Below are 14191 nucleotides of genomic sequence, written 5' to 3' on the forward strand. Positions count from 1 at the left end.
TTTCCTTTTTTCTTTTGCAGTAGCAGCAGAACATTATTCACAGCCCATTGTTAGTGTCCACAACATTCTCCCATCACTTCATCTTCAAGGTGGGAAGAGAGTGGGTGGAACATTGAGCACAGAGCTGGCTCTGCCACAGTGCCTGACGCAACTTCGGAGTCAGTCTGTCCATCCAGCTGGGGATGCTGGCCGCGCACGATGTGCCTTCAGCCGGATGCTGTTCCCACACATTCTGGTTCAGTCACCGGTCGGGGCTTCACATCTTCCTCCTACAGTGAAGGGGCCCGTGGTGGCAGGTGCAGCTTCAGCCTTCATGGCCTCCTGGCCCCTCCAAGAGGAGGCAGTGAGAATAGTGAGAATAGTTTTATTACATTGTTCAACATATTTAAAGAGCTTTCTGCTTTTAGTTTATGCCTCTAAACCCAATGATACCTATTTTTAAAAACACAGCATATAACACAAGTAATTATAGTCAACACAGTGGTCAAAGATGATCGTGCTTTACTGGGGAGGAATTGGTACGGTTACCTGCAGTGTTTTGAGAGCCAATAAAACAAATTAGAAAGAAATTACAAAATAGAGATCTGGTTACAGATATACATATATGTGCATGCACACATGTTAAGACTCATTATGAGGCAAATACTGTTTTCTGGAAAAATAAGTAAGGTATATTTTAACAAGAGAAGAGGAATAGGAACAGATTAGAAAGTGTTTCTGGATTAGCAGATACAAACTACTGTATATTAAATAGATAAGACAGCAAGGACCTACTACAGAGCACAAGGAACTGCATTCAATAGCTTGTAATAACCTATAATGAAAAAGTATATAAAAATAATATATATATGTATAACCAAATCACTATGCTGTACATATAGCTAACACAACATTATAAATCAACTATACTTCAATTAAAAAAAAAGTGTTTCTAGGTAACTCACTGATAAGCAAAAGGATATACTGTGCTTGAGTTAAAAACAAATAGCAGATAAGTTTACAGAACTGCATTTAAGCTTTAGTTTTTTCTTAACGGTATGAAGATAACCCTTCACATCAGAATGAAAATTGTTCTGAAAGCTGTATTTTCCCAATTTGTACTATTAAATCCGAGGAGAGGGGGTGACATATAAAATATTCAGTCGGTTCCTGATCATGACCAGCTGCCGGTAGGCACTTACGTCTTGCTGTTCCCCTGCTCTGGGCAAGGAGCAAAGTCAACTTTCTTAATTATTTCGTGATTAGGCAAGACCCTGTATCTCGCAAAGGCCAATGGGTTATTAAGAGGTGGCCCGCACATTCCCAGTCTGAAACACTGAATTCCAGCATGGGGGCCGTCCCGCCCTTGTTTGCCCCGCTGCACTGAGCCCGGCGCCCCCTGCTCCAGGTGCTGCTGCTCTGGCTTGTCGGGGAGTCTGCTTGTTGGCATCACTGTGTTGAAGCAGGGAGATCTGCAGCTGTGATGTGTCACCTGGACTAAAGAGGACTTTGAGTCAACCCCAAAGAAACGGTTGTTGGGTTAAGCCACTGAGATCTGGAGAGTATTTTGTTATAATAGAGCCTGTTATGACTAGTACAAGAGACTGCAAAAGTCATATATTACAAGAGACTGCAAAAGTCATATATTTGTGCCTGTCACTTATTTTCTTACCCAGTTACACACTGTGGCACTACCTGGCATTTAGATAAAATGATTCTGTTCTCCTCTCCCACCCAGAATTTAGCACACAGTCTGATTTATTAAGGCCTTCCTCCTCAGTAGCTGTGTGATTTGCTCATTAACACAAGTGTCAATTAGTAACCTCAGAAAAGAAAGGAAGACAGGCTTTGAAAGAATCGAGGTGCACACACAAAAGGCCCAGACAGGAAAGAATGACCGTAAGAAAAAAGAGGCTGAAGCCACAGGCTGCCCGTGTGTTCCCGCACCTCCTGCCAGTGTGAGGGATGTCGCTTCCCCTGAGATCCCACAGCGTTTCCCATCCCAGGGCCCGAGATGAGCAGCCTTGGTCCTGGGGTTGCTCTTGTTTCTTCTGTTTCTCCTTTCATCGGTCTTGGTAGCTTCCAAAAGAGCTTTTCCTCGTCAGCAAGGGTAGGAGGCTGGTCTGGGTTTTGTGGACATTCCCAGAAATGCGAGACCTAACTTGGCTGGAACTCTGAATGTAAAACAGCAGTAACAAGCTCTTGTGTTTAACATGCTATTACATCTTGGCACACCACGAGGGCTGACAGGTTTGGTAGAGCATAGACCTAGAGAGGCGCTGCTTAGGAAGGGCACTAAACTGAGCAACTTACTATCCTGAGTGAAGAGGTTTCCTCTCCAGTGAACTTGGAGCATCATGCACATTGCTGACAAAAAACCCATGACTGCTGTGTTGCACAACTCCATGGGGTTCCTGTTAGCCTGGGCTCGATATTCGTGGCACCCCCTGGTGCTCAACACACATCAGATCACATTGTGATGGTGCCCCATGGAGTTGTGCCATGTGGTGGCTCTAAAGGTCAGGCACAGAGAAGATGGTGATATTGACGCATGCTAGTTTCTTCATGTTTCCATAGGCTTCTATTTGAGGGGACAGATACCTATTAATATTTCATCATTTGGAGGAAGCAGGATTCTAACTATGATATATTTGATACATTTTATGCAATCAAAAAGTTGGCTTAATTTTTCTGCTTTTAAGTGTCAATGTGTAATACTTTGTATTATTGTATTCTGAAATCTTGTCCTTTTTTTAAACTTTTTTTTGAAGTTTAGTTGATTTACAATGTTAGTTTCAGGTGTACAGCAAAGTGATTCAGTTAGACATATTGATACATATCTATTTTTTTCTTCTCAGATTCTTGTCCATTATATGTTATTATAAGAAATTGAATATAATTCCCTGTGACATACAGTAGATCCTTGTTGTTTACCTGCTTTATATGTAGTAATGTGTGTTTGTTAATCCCCAACCCCTAATTTATCCCTCCCCACCCTTTCCCCTTTAGTAACCATAATTTGTTTTCTATATCTGTGAGTCTGATTTTGGTTTGTAAATAGAGTTTGTATCATCTTTTTAGATTCCACTAATAAGTGATATCACATGATATTTGTCTTTCTCTGTCTGACTTATTTCATTCAATATGATAATCACTAAGTCTATCCATGTTGCTGCAAACGGCATTATTTCATTCTTTTTTATGACTGAGTAATAGTCCATTGTGTATATACGGACATTTAGGTTGAAATCTTTTTGAAGTTAATTATAATGATAGCTAATACTTAGATACAGCAGGTGCTATCTTGAGATATTTATGTGTAATAATTCAAAAGTTATGTACTGTTATTATTTCTGCTTCATAGATTGAGAAAGTGAGGCCCAGAGAGATTTATCACCTTTTCCAGAATCTCAGAGCCTCTGAGTGTTTGTGTTGCCATTTGGATGTATGCAGTCTGTCTCCAGACCCTCCCTAGGTATAGTTTATCCTGCATCTGCTATATTTATCTTGCTAACTCAATTCCTCTTCACAATCCTTCTGCATGAGTTTGTGTTGAAAATCTAGCTCTAAGGAATCAAGCCACTTGGTGGGTCTCTCTGAAATAGTTAATCAACTGGTTGTTCTGGCCACGCTAACATGAGTTCATAACCCATTATTATGACTAATAAATGCCTTATGAGGTAACACTTGGTCATCAAAAATTTTAAAGCACATGAAAAGGAACATATTTTCAGGTTCTCGCATTTATTTTTATGTTTCTCTAATGGCTTAGTTTTATAAAAAAGAATGTTCTTACTCTCTTTGTAGTATCTGCCTTTAAAATCTAGTCTCATTGTATGATGGTATATTTGAACTTTTAGTAGATAGTGGAATATGTTTACTTATAGAGTTTGCTTTTATGCCTTTTAGGAGCGCTTTTGTAAAGAAAACAAATACAGTGTGGAAGGAATCACTCCAGAGAAGATAGCCAGCAAGTGTGCCCAGTGGGCTCTCCTACCAGAACCCAGGAGGAGTCAGACCCATCTGCATCTCTCAGACTTGGCAGGCTTGGGACGTGCTCTGGTTTGGTCAAAGGAGGCCTGAGGGGGAGATCGATGACAGGCATGAATTCAACGCACCACCCAGTCTCTTGAGCGCAAGTGGAGACATTTAGAAGAAAGAAGTCATGGCCAGAGAATTTCCTAAGAAATTTCCAAGTCTCTGGGCATAAAACTTTGGCTTTGTGTTTAGATCACTGACAGCTTCATTGCATTAAGGCAGTGACCACTCATGCCAAAAGAGCTTAGCTTTGGATCTGTTGTGGAACCTCGAGCATGAGATGCTTCCAGGAATACCTGGAAAGAACACCCTTGGGTTCTACACTGAGGTTCACACTCCAATGACACAATGAATGGCATTCCAGAGAGGGCCTTCCAGGACATTCGGCCTTAACCAGGAGGAATCCAGAACAGGAGAGGCAGATGTTATGGATGTTTGTGGGCTGGTTTGTTAAAGCAAGTGAGACAGATTTTTGAGAGATTCCCAGACACTAACTTGAGGACTGGTGGGGCACAGACTACTATGGCTAACCCAACATGAAATCTCATTTTCCTCTCTAGTCACAGAGCTCTGATTTGGGGAGTCACTTTGCCATTTAGAAGAAAAGATTCTACTTCTCATCATCCTTGGAGCTCAGTGCAGCCATGCCCCTAAATTTTGGACAGTGGAATCTAAGCAGATGTATTTTGTGAGACTTCTGGAAACACTCATTTATTTAAGGGGGGAGATTTTTGAAATTTCTTTCTTGGCCTGGAAGATGAATTTGATGGCAGGAACTTAAGCAGTGATGTTTGAAGCATGAGGTAACCTTGGAATAGAAGTCAAACTCTGATTGTGAGCTGAAACTGAAGCTCCAGAGTCTTTTATGAATACAGTATATTTGGTCTATCTTTCTTGGACTGCCTAACTCTGAGCTGCTTTTAAATAAGTAAATGGTCATAATCATTACCGATAATTCAGTGTAAGGAGGATGCTGGGATTCCTGGTACAGCAGTGGGAAAACAAAGACTCCATCAGTTAATAAAATGTCTTGTTTATCCATAGTCTAACCAAGCATAATAGTGTTTTGACTATGAGTTTAATCACAAAACTAGCTTGGAGGGAAGAGTTATCATTTTAACAATTACTGAGAACCGTATATTAGCAATGTCCTGTGCAGACATGGTAGGTTTAATTGAAGAAATGAATAAAACTTGGTGCCTGTTCCCAGGATCATATTCCTGTGCTGAAGAAAGACATGCATTTTATAAGTCACATAAATCAATTCTTAAAAATTGATTTTATTTTTTTAGAGCAGTTTTAGGCTTACAGCAAATTGAGAGGAAGGTACAGAGATTTTCCACAAACCCCTGCCCCCACACGTGCATAGCTCCCCCATTATGAACACCCCCACACCAGAGTGGTGCATTTGTTACAGCTGAAGAACCCACACTGCTACATCACAGTCACCCAGACTCCATGGTCTACATGGTTTTCGTTAATGTTCATTCCTGCCATTGTACGTTCTATGGGTTTGTGGATGTACCATGTACATGTATCCACCATTATAGTATCATATAGAGTAGTTTCACTGCCCTAAAATCCTCTGTGCTCCACCTTTTGAAATAATTTAAAAAGTGTTATCAGTGCACAAAGAAGTTATTATGTGATGGTTGGAGAGCTCAAGTGCTGAGACATGCTGGTATCTCATTTATATAAATGTGGTGTGTGATGCGTCCTTGGCTTGTCTTCCTGACAATATCAAGATATTAGTGTCTCTGTAAGTCTCTGGTTGGACACAAGCCAGGCCTCTTTAAAAATTCATGAAACAGACTGTAATACATTCCTCCGCCTAACTCCAGGATATTGTTGGTTATTAGGCAGTCAGCTGATTGATATAATATCTTTGCATTTACTTTCCAGGCAGAGTACAATGCCTTTTCCAAAAACCAAGTGCGATGATCACTAAGCTGATATTGGTAATAATTTGATTTGTACAAATTGGAAGAGGTGTGATCAGGCTGCAAGAATGATTGTGTCGTTCTCAGAAAAAATTCCAAGCAGATTAGTCAACAAATTGTTTTGAGGTATTGGAAACCTTACAAAGAGAAGGAGTGATCACTAGAAACTAACATAAGTTCACTAAGGATAAGATTTACCCAAATCAATTTATATCCTGTTAGATAAGGTGAAGGATTAAGAGGATCGTACTTGCCATTTGTGGCTGGACGTTGTCAAAATTTCTCTCTATTCAGTAGGGAACACTGGAGAAATTTAAGCTAGACAGTGAGCGCAGTCAGAAGGACTTCCATCTGAAGAAATGACTCCTGATTTCTTAAAGCCTCGTTTCTTTCTGTCTTAGTTCTCAGTTTTCATTTAGGTGTGTGCACAGGTGAGAGATAAACAGATTGTAGACAGTAAAGTACAGGAAGGTGAAATGGGAGTACAAATAGGAACATTTTGAAAAGTAAGGATGGAACTAGGTAGCAGCTTACAAGAGTAGTTCTGAATACAGCAATACTTAGTGGAACATTTTCATGTTATTTATGTACAATTAAATTTGACCAGAGGACTTAAAAGACAATGATATCAAGTAATAAAAATCATTGAAAATTTTGGCTGTATAATTTTTATGTATCTGTATTTTTTTTTATTTGTGAGATTCTTTTCTTGGTATATTTATATATATTTTTTATTGAAGTATAGCCAGTTTACAATGTTGTGTCAATTTTTGGTATTCAGCATAATGCTTCAGTTATACGTGAACAGACATACATTCATTTTTGTATGTATCTATAGTTCCATAAGGTTTTTTTTTTTTTGAGATGAAATTTGAGTCACCCGTGGCATTTATAAAGTGTCACTCATCCTCAATCCCAAGTAACCTCTATAATATCGAATTGCAAGAGATGTGATTAGTCATGTGTGGCTCTGGTTTCTGGATAATAGCATATATTCCTAGGTACTCGAGATAAAACTTCATAATTTACAGAAATAAACACACTTTTGACTGATGTTTGGATTCAAAAGCAGACACTTTTCTAATTAAGGATAAAGGTTTTTAAAACGAATCTCAGAAAGCTTTTCTTAGTTGAAATTTATTATCGTCTATCCATATCTTTCATTAAGATGTTTATTGTAACTTACACAATGTTATATGTCAATTATGTCTCAGTAAAGCTGGGAGGAAAGGATGTTTATTGTACTTTTTAAACTTGTCAGACTCATTGCATGTGATTTTTATTGTAGGTTTCTGTTGGTCCTCCAGCTACGTATTTCCTTGACTCTGCCATCAAAATAACGAAGTATTAAAATTGGCTCTTTGTCACAATTTTGTTTCCTTATCTTGTCCTTATGGATAGATCAAACTTTTACTTCTAGTTCAAATAATTTTTTTTTTCTTTTCTCTTGGGGATTAAGCTATTTTCTTTAGTTTGTGTTTTATTTGAAAAGTTTGCCTTCTCTTTCCTTGGGTATTCGAAGAAAAAATTTTCAAGTGATTCATGTGAAAATATATTTTGGGGCTAATTTATGTGTGTTCTTTTCCAAATCTTTTTGCTCTCCATTCTCCTCCATAGAAATAAGCTCTTACAAGGCAAGGCTTTAGTAATTTTTTCCCAGTATACAGAGATTATTCTTTATCCCATAGCACTTTGTATGTTATGTATTATTCCTTATGTTTATGACTTATTAAGTTAATTAAATGATGAGGAAAATGAAAGAAGGGAAATTTTAAGAAAGTGGCTTTGCACAAAAAATTGATTAATTTCACTGTACAATTAGCCAGTCATTTTACGATTAACATAGCATTAGATGATTATACGCAAGAATCTCTTAAAAAGCCCATAACTTTGTGAGGTTTAATGAGTTTTATTAGTGACAGGGTTGAAATCAGTTGTAATATAGAACTGTAACATATCACGAATGAAATCTAAGAAATAGGTACTAAAATCAGTTGTTCAGCAAGAATCAGCGTGTAAATCACAGAAGTGCAAAGTTGTTTTCCTGTTATACAACACAGATTTTTTTTCAAGTATCTCTTTTTTAAATTTTTTCTTCCTTAAATAATTATTCAGATTTCACTTTACTTTGAAAGTGAGTGTGTGTGGGAGGAGAAATAGATTTTAACTCAATTAGGGAAAATTCTTAATGACATTATATATTCTGGTGGGTAAGTTGATAGATTTAAAGTCTATAATAAATTTACTTAAAACCTGATTTGAGTAAATGTACCTCTCTGTAATTCCTAAGCAAATATTAAATAAATTTTTAGCGAAGCCACAAAAACCTGTTTGAATTTTTGCCCAATCTTACATTTTTTTCTCATTTTGGTTAACGTTTACCAAGATAAATCTTGTATTTCTTACAGAACGGCAGACCACCAGTGGACATGAGGTTCTTTCTGCAATAAGACAGTTGGATGTTGTAACTTCCCTCTGCACCCCTGCCTGTCCTGGCCAGGACCTGTTCACACAGACATGGGGTGTGTTCACTACTCAGTTGATTCCAAAAATAACACATAGAGTCTGTGTATGAGGTGCAAGGCTTTGCTTTTTCTAAAAGGCCTGCATTTCCATGGAAACCAGACAGGCAGAAAAGAAAAGATAAGTGCATGGAATCATTCAGTGCTTGGAAACAAAGCTGAATGCAGACCAGCTGCCTCATCTGAATTCAGCCTGTGAAAACCAGGGACCACCCTGACCCCAGGCTGCTGAGGAAAGTTGACCCCCGCTGGATTCAGTCCATCAGAAACACATCTCTTCCTTGAACTGGAGTTGTTTCAAAGGTTAGAAAGGCAGGATTTGAAGTTCAAGTGCCCAGATTATTTTTACTTTCTGCCACTCCTTGCCAGTTCACATTTCCATTCTGTAAAATACAAAATCTTAAAAAAAAAAAAAAAAAAAAAGAGAGAAAAACTTCTGAATTGCTTATCATTTCAAATGAATGTTCAAGGTTATTTAAAGCTTAATGAGCAATGCTTTGAAATCTTTAGGAAATATTATATTAAATGAAAGATCTTTGCTCACAATAGCTTAATCAAGCAATGGACATTTGTCAAATGTCTATATGAGACTTGTTATTGGCAAGCAGAAGGATCTTCTAGTCAGAAACCACACAACTGTAGATCCAGGGGAAGAAGACTGTGTCTGTCTCTACCCTGAGAGCTTCCTAGAGGAGTATGACATTTTGATTTAACTGAAATGAAAAAATGATACTAAAACTAAATGTATATTGTGGAACATAAGTTGCTTCTATTTGTTTCTGAAAACCACCCAGAAAAAAGTCTACTAGGATGTACTAAATAATCATGATTGTACTAAATAGTACCATGATTGTAACTAAATAACTAAATAACCTATTCCCCTGTCCGTCTGACCCCCACATCCTAGCATGTTGGTCACTTCATCCAGATATTAAGAGGAATACTGTCTGTTCGGGATGTGTACTCTGAGACATAGAGATTCCAGAGAGGAGAACACAGATGTGGGTCAGGGCCATTCAGTTTAGGTTTCTTTCTTTAACCATTTCTGATGCTAGAGTTGAAGAATTACTGATCCTCTGTTAAATGTATTACTCGTGTGCAAGCAAGTGTGAACCATTCTTTTTTGATGTGGGACAAGGTATGGCCATATCAGAGATATTGTGCCACCACAGAATTTAGGCATTATCACCATATGAAATTAATTAAACAAGAAGGCCACTGGACTGAGATTCAGCTGATCACAAACGGCTGAAGAGGCTTTAAGCTACAGCCAATCACATCACTTGCTGTCTTCACTTCCGCATCTTCCCTGTCATCTTTCCCCAGCTCCTCACAGTGGAGCCCTGATAACCACTTCCCGCTTAGTGCTGCCTGATTTGAATCCCTTTTTGCTCAAAGAAACTCTTAACATTTTAAATATGCTTCAGCGTGTCATTTAGTACCGGCAAGGAAAATGATATAAAGACACTCACTCCCAAAAAGAAGTCAGAGAAGACACATGTGGCCCAAGAACAGTGGGTAACTGGGGAGACCACTGTACGTGCCATGCAGTGTGAACTGTCCTCCAGTTTTCCTGGGCTTGCAGAAGAGTCTGACACACAGGAGGACATCATAAACAATGAAAAATACAAAAGAGCAAACTCAATTAAAGCTTAAAAAGTGGAGATGAGTCCTGAGAAGAGAAGGTAGCATAAGGTGAAGTGGAGAGTATTTTATTCACTTCGTCCTCGTGATTTTGTAGTGAGTTAGCGAGTAGAACCAAAGAGAAGCCTCGTATGTGACGTTTCAGATACCATGACTGCAATGAAAAAAAAATCATGTCAGTATTGCACAGGGAGAGGGCAGAATGCAGATGCTTCTAAAGAGCACCTAGAAGACATTCTAGCAGTCACAAATAATTAGAAAGTAAAGATTTGGACCTGAGGTCTCTGAAGTCCTCTGGGGGCGGAGGTAGCATTTTGTTATTTTCACCCTTGTGGTGAGATGACGTTAGGAAGTGTTTGCTGCTGTTTCCTCAACCTCTGAGAATCTTGAACACTGTTACAATGCAGCTAGAGAACAAAGACATAATATCATTGGATTTTAAGCTTTATAAAGTTTAACCCGTTCATAAAACAGATCCAGAAAGACTATCCAGAAAGGCAAAGCCACTCGCCTTCTCTTCTGTGGCGCTCTGGCCCCCTCACCCCTAACACACACACACACGCGCACACACACACGCGCACACACACTCACACACACACGAAAGAAGAAATCAAAACAAAACAAAAATCAGGAGACTGAAGAGATAAGTGGCTCTTTGAAGGGGATGTCTGTACTTGGGTTCCCTCCTGGTCTTAACTCTAAAGAATAGGGATACTGGGATCGTGCACAGTTTGGAGATCTGAGATTGTAGGAGGTCTGGGTTCTACTTCCCATCTTGTCCTGGGAGGCAGTTCCCATAGAAAAGTCCTTGTTTACTATAGTGTGGGAGAGGAGCAGGGCCAGAGGCACCCGGGGGTGCCTGGTGAGAGGGGGTAGCATTTATTAGATCCTTAGATGCATCAATAGAGCGCCTGTAAGCACACACACGCGCAAATGTGACACTGAGAGACCTTGAAGGACTCTTGTCATCTTCCCAGTGGGCATCTGTAGTTCAAAGATAACGGCGCTGGAGATGGAGTGGGTTGGGGTGAGCGCAGAGCCTCTGGGATGCCAGCAGAGAAGTATACACCCACACCCAAGGATCGGTAAGGCTTTGAGCCTGGGAACAGAGAGAGGCAGTACGTTTAGTGACTGAGGCCAGTGTTGGAAGCCAGACCCCTGACGCGGGCTGTAGGATGGTAGGCAGGTAATTTGATCGTTTGTGCCTCAGGTCCCTGAGATATAAAATCTAGGGAGAATTAAATAAACTAATACATAAATAAAGCATGTAGAACAGTTTCTGGTATAGAGAGTAGAGGCTTTAGAAATTATAACTAATGTGAAAAATCAATAAACAGAAACCTCAATTAAATAGAGCTGAGGGACCGGCAGGGGGAGCTCTCACACCCTGAGATGATACCAGAGCCCAACGGGAGGAAGACTTTTCTCGTTCAGAAAGGACTCAGCCAATGAAAAGCCAAGGACTGTCGGTTTACTGTAGTCCCACCAATTTCCTTTTCACCCCTCTAAAAAATGTTCTCCTTCCATTGCCCGGAGGGAAATTACACATGGCTCACCAGGGTTGCAGGCCTTGAATTGCAATTCTTGTCTGATCCCCAATAAATCCATCTTTGCTGGAGAAATACCTGGCAGTCTGTTTGTTTCAGGTCAACACAAATTACTGCCATTTCCCCAACGTGACATGGCCACTTAGGATAGGTGATTATCTTTACTGCTAGAGGGTGTAGCTCACTCCTTAATTTTCTTCTTAATTTTTTCTTTCTTGGATCGCCTGGCCTTTACTAATCGCTTCAAAAATTATGCAAAAATACCTTAACTAACTGAAGGCGTAGTATGGACCTATTTTTATTATATTTTACATGCTTTCTGAGGGAAAATCGAATATATTTGAAGAATAACATTAATGAATATTCCAGTATTCCTAGCTTGAATTTTCAGCAAGGTTAGCAGGAAGTTAACTGCAGGTAGTAAATATACCCATACCTCTTTGGAATCCCAACACTATATCATTTTAAAAATTTTTTCATAATATAACAATCTATTTCTCTAGATGTTAAAATGTGTTGATAAATATACATTAATTAACTTATTGATTCATTTATCTAGCCTTTCCTGCACTCATTCATGCACTTTACAAATTAAAATTATTTAAGGAGGAACATTTTTGTATCCTTGGGGTAAATGGAGACAAGCAAGATTCTTTTAGGACACAGTTAGGATCATTAAATTAAGACATTTCATATATAAATGGGGTAATCGGATACCTCCACATAATTCATACTATTTCAATTGAAAGTTTAAAATATGTTTAAAAATCACAAGATTTTGTTTATTTTTAAAACTAAGTTTTAATAACAAAAAAGCAAATTCAGATAAAACACAGTATACAGCAGTACATCTTGGGAGAACGTTATTTACTCTTTGGCAACTTGGAAGAGATGCTTTGTAATCTTCCCTTTCTTGCTTTCGTACATTGTGTTTTCTTTTTTGATTACAGTGTACACGCAATGATTCCTCATAGCAGTCATCAGTTTTCATATATTGTCATTATCATCACCATCAACATCATCATCATTGTAAACATTTACTTTGCATCCAATTTCTTCCTGAAAGCATACAGGGGTACCAGAGAAGAGAATCCAGGCCAGGAGGAAGAGTAATCTTCACAAATAAATTTGATTCAGAAACCTTGTTGGAAAACTTGCTGATGGGAAAAAAGGGATACATTTAATTTTAATGAATACCTTATATAATGGTAGAATATTCAATCTTCTAAGCAGTGACAAAATTCAAAATTAATACTAAAAGGTGCCAGGAATTTTAAAAGCATGTTCCAATTTCAACAAAGCACATGCAACTGTAGCAGCAGCCCTGAACATTCTACATTCATGTTTTTATGTGAAGATCAATTCTATATTTATCTTCAAACAAGTTTAAAAAGAATTATTCTGTGACATTAAAACTATGATATTACTGATACAAAGTGTCTTTTTAAACATCTGTTCTTTATTGACAAGGACTATAAAAGTATCATCAACAGAATTTTATGGATTCTTACATAATTGCTTCCATAATTTAAAATCATAAATTCATGTTCCAAACTAATATATACCAACAGAATGTTCTAAAATAGCTTCAAATATTTAACACAATGCTAAAGAAAGAAAGAAAAAATCTCTTAAACATTAAATAAATTTTAAAAATCTTTGACAATTTTATTTTCTAGTTAAAAAATATAGATGATTGCCCCAGGGTCATGACATACAATTTTAAGTGATGACTTCCAATGGGTCTATTTTGACTCATGCCAAATGTTATAATAAGTGTCTTCAGCCTTTAATGAGTGCAGTATTTCTCTAAATGAGAGATGTACAGTATAAAGGGCCCTAGGGTTGATCTTTGAAGTCCAAGTCTCATGACCTTGTCATGAGGCTGGCTACGTAGGCTCATGTCACCATGGTTCCCTTGCCAGCTAAACTGAAATATACCCACCTCTTGAGGTTACTTGCTTGATTAAATGACAATATATATTAGGACAATTATTTAATGCCGTATTATTTAGAAGTTTTTATTAATCAATATATTTCGCCAGCATTAAAAATATTTAATATATTTCTACTAGTTATTGACCCATGCCATATATTTATTTGTTATTAATTGATTCATTAAGCTAAGATGCTTTTTTTTATAAATAAATTCTAGTTCTTTTAGAATTTTTTCAAATAAATTTTTTTATTTTAATTTCTTTATAGACGTGTTTCAGCTTCTAATGTTCTTCACTTTTTTCTGTCAGAAGTCTTCCAATCTTGCTTGTTCTCATAAATATGACTTCTATGCTTCATTCTTTTCTCCAGCTTTCTTGAGTCTGACCTATATTCATTGCGTATTTTTAGAATCTCTGCCATAAGAAATTCTTTTTTATACTCAAAGCTATGTTCCCTTCAATTAAACTTTTGTAGAGTTGGAGGAGCTTATGAGGAAGGAAAATTGGCAGCATGCTTTGGCAATAATTTATATTTCGTGATGTGTCAGCATAGTCAAGATTCTTACTCAACGAGTTATGCTGTT

The sequence above is a fragment of the Camelus bactrianus genome, chromosome 3, assembly GCF_048773025.1.
Source record: "Camelus bactrianus isolate YW-2024 breed Bactrian camel chromosome 3, ASM4877302v1, whole genome shotgun sequence".
In the NCBI taxonomy this organism is placed as follows: Eukaryota; Metazoa; Chordata; class Mammalia; order Artiodactyla; family Camelidae; genus Camelus; species Camelus bactrianus.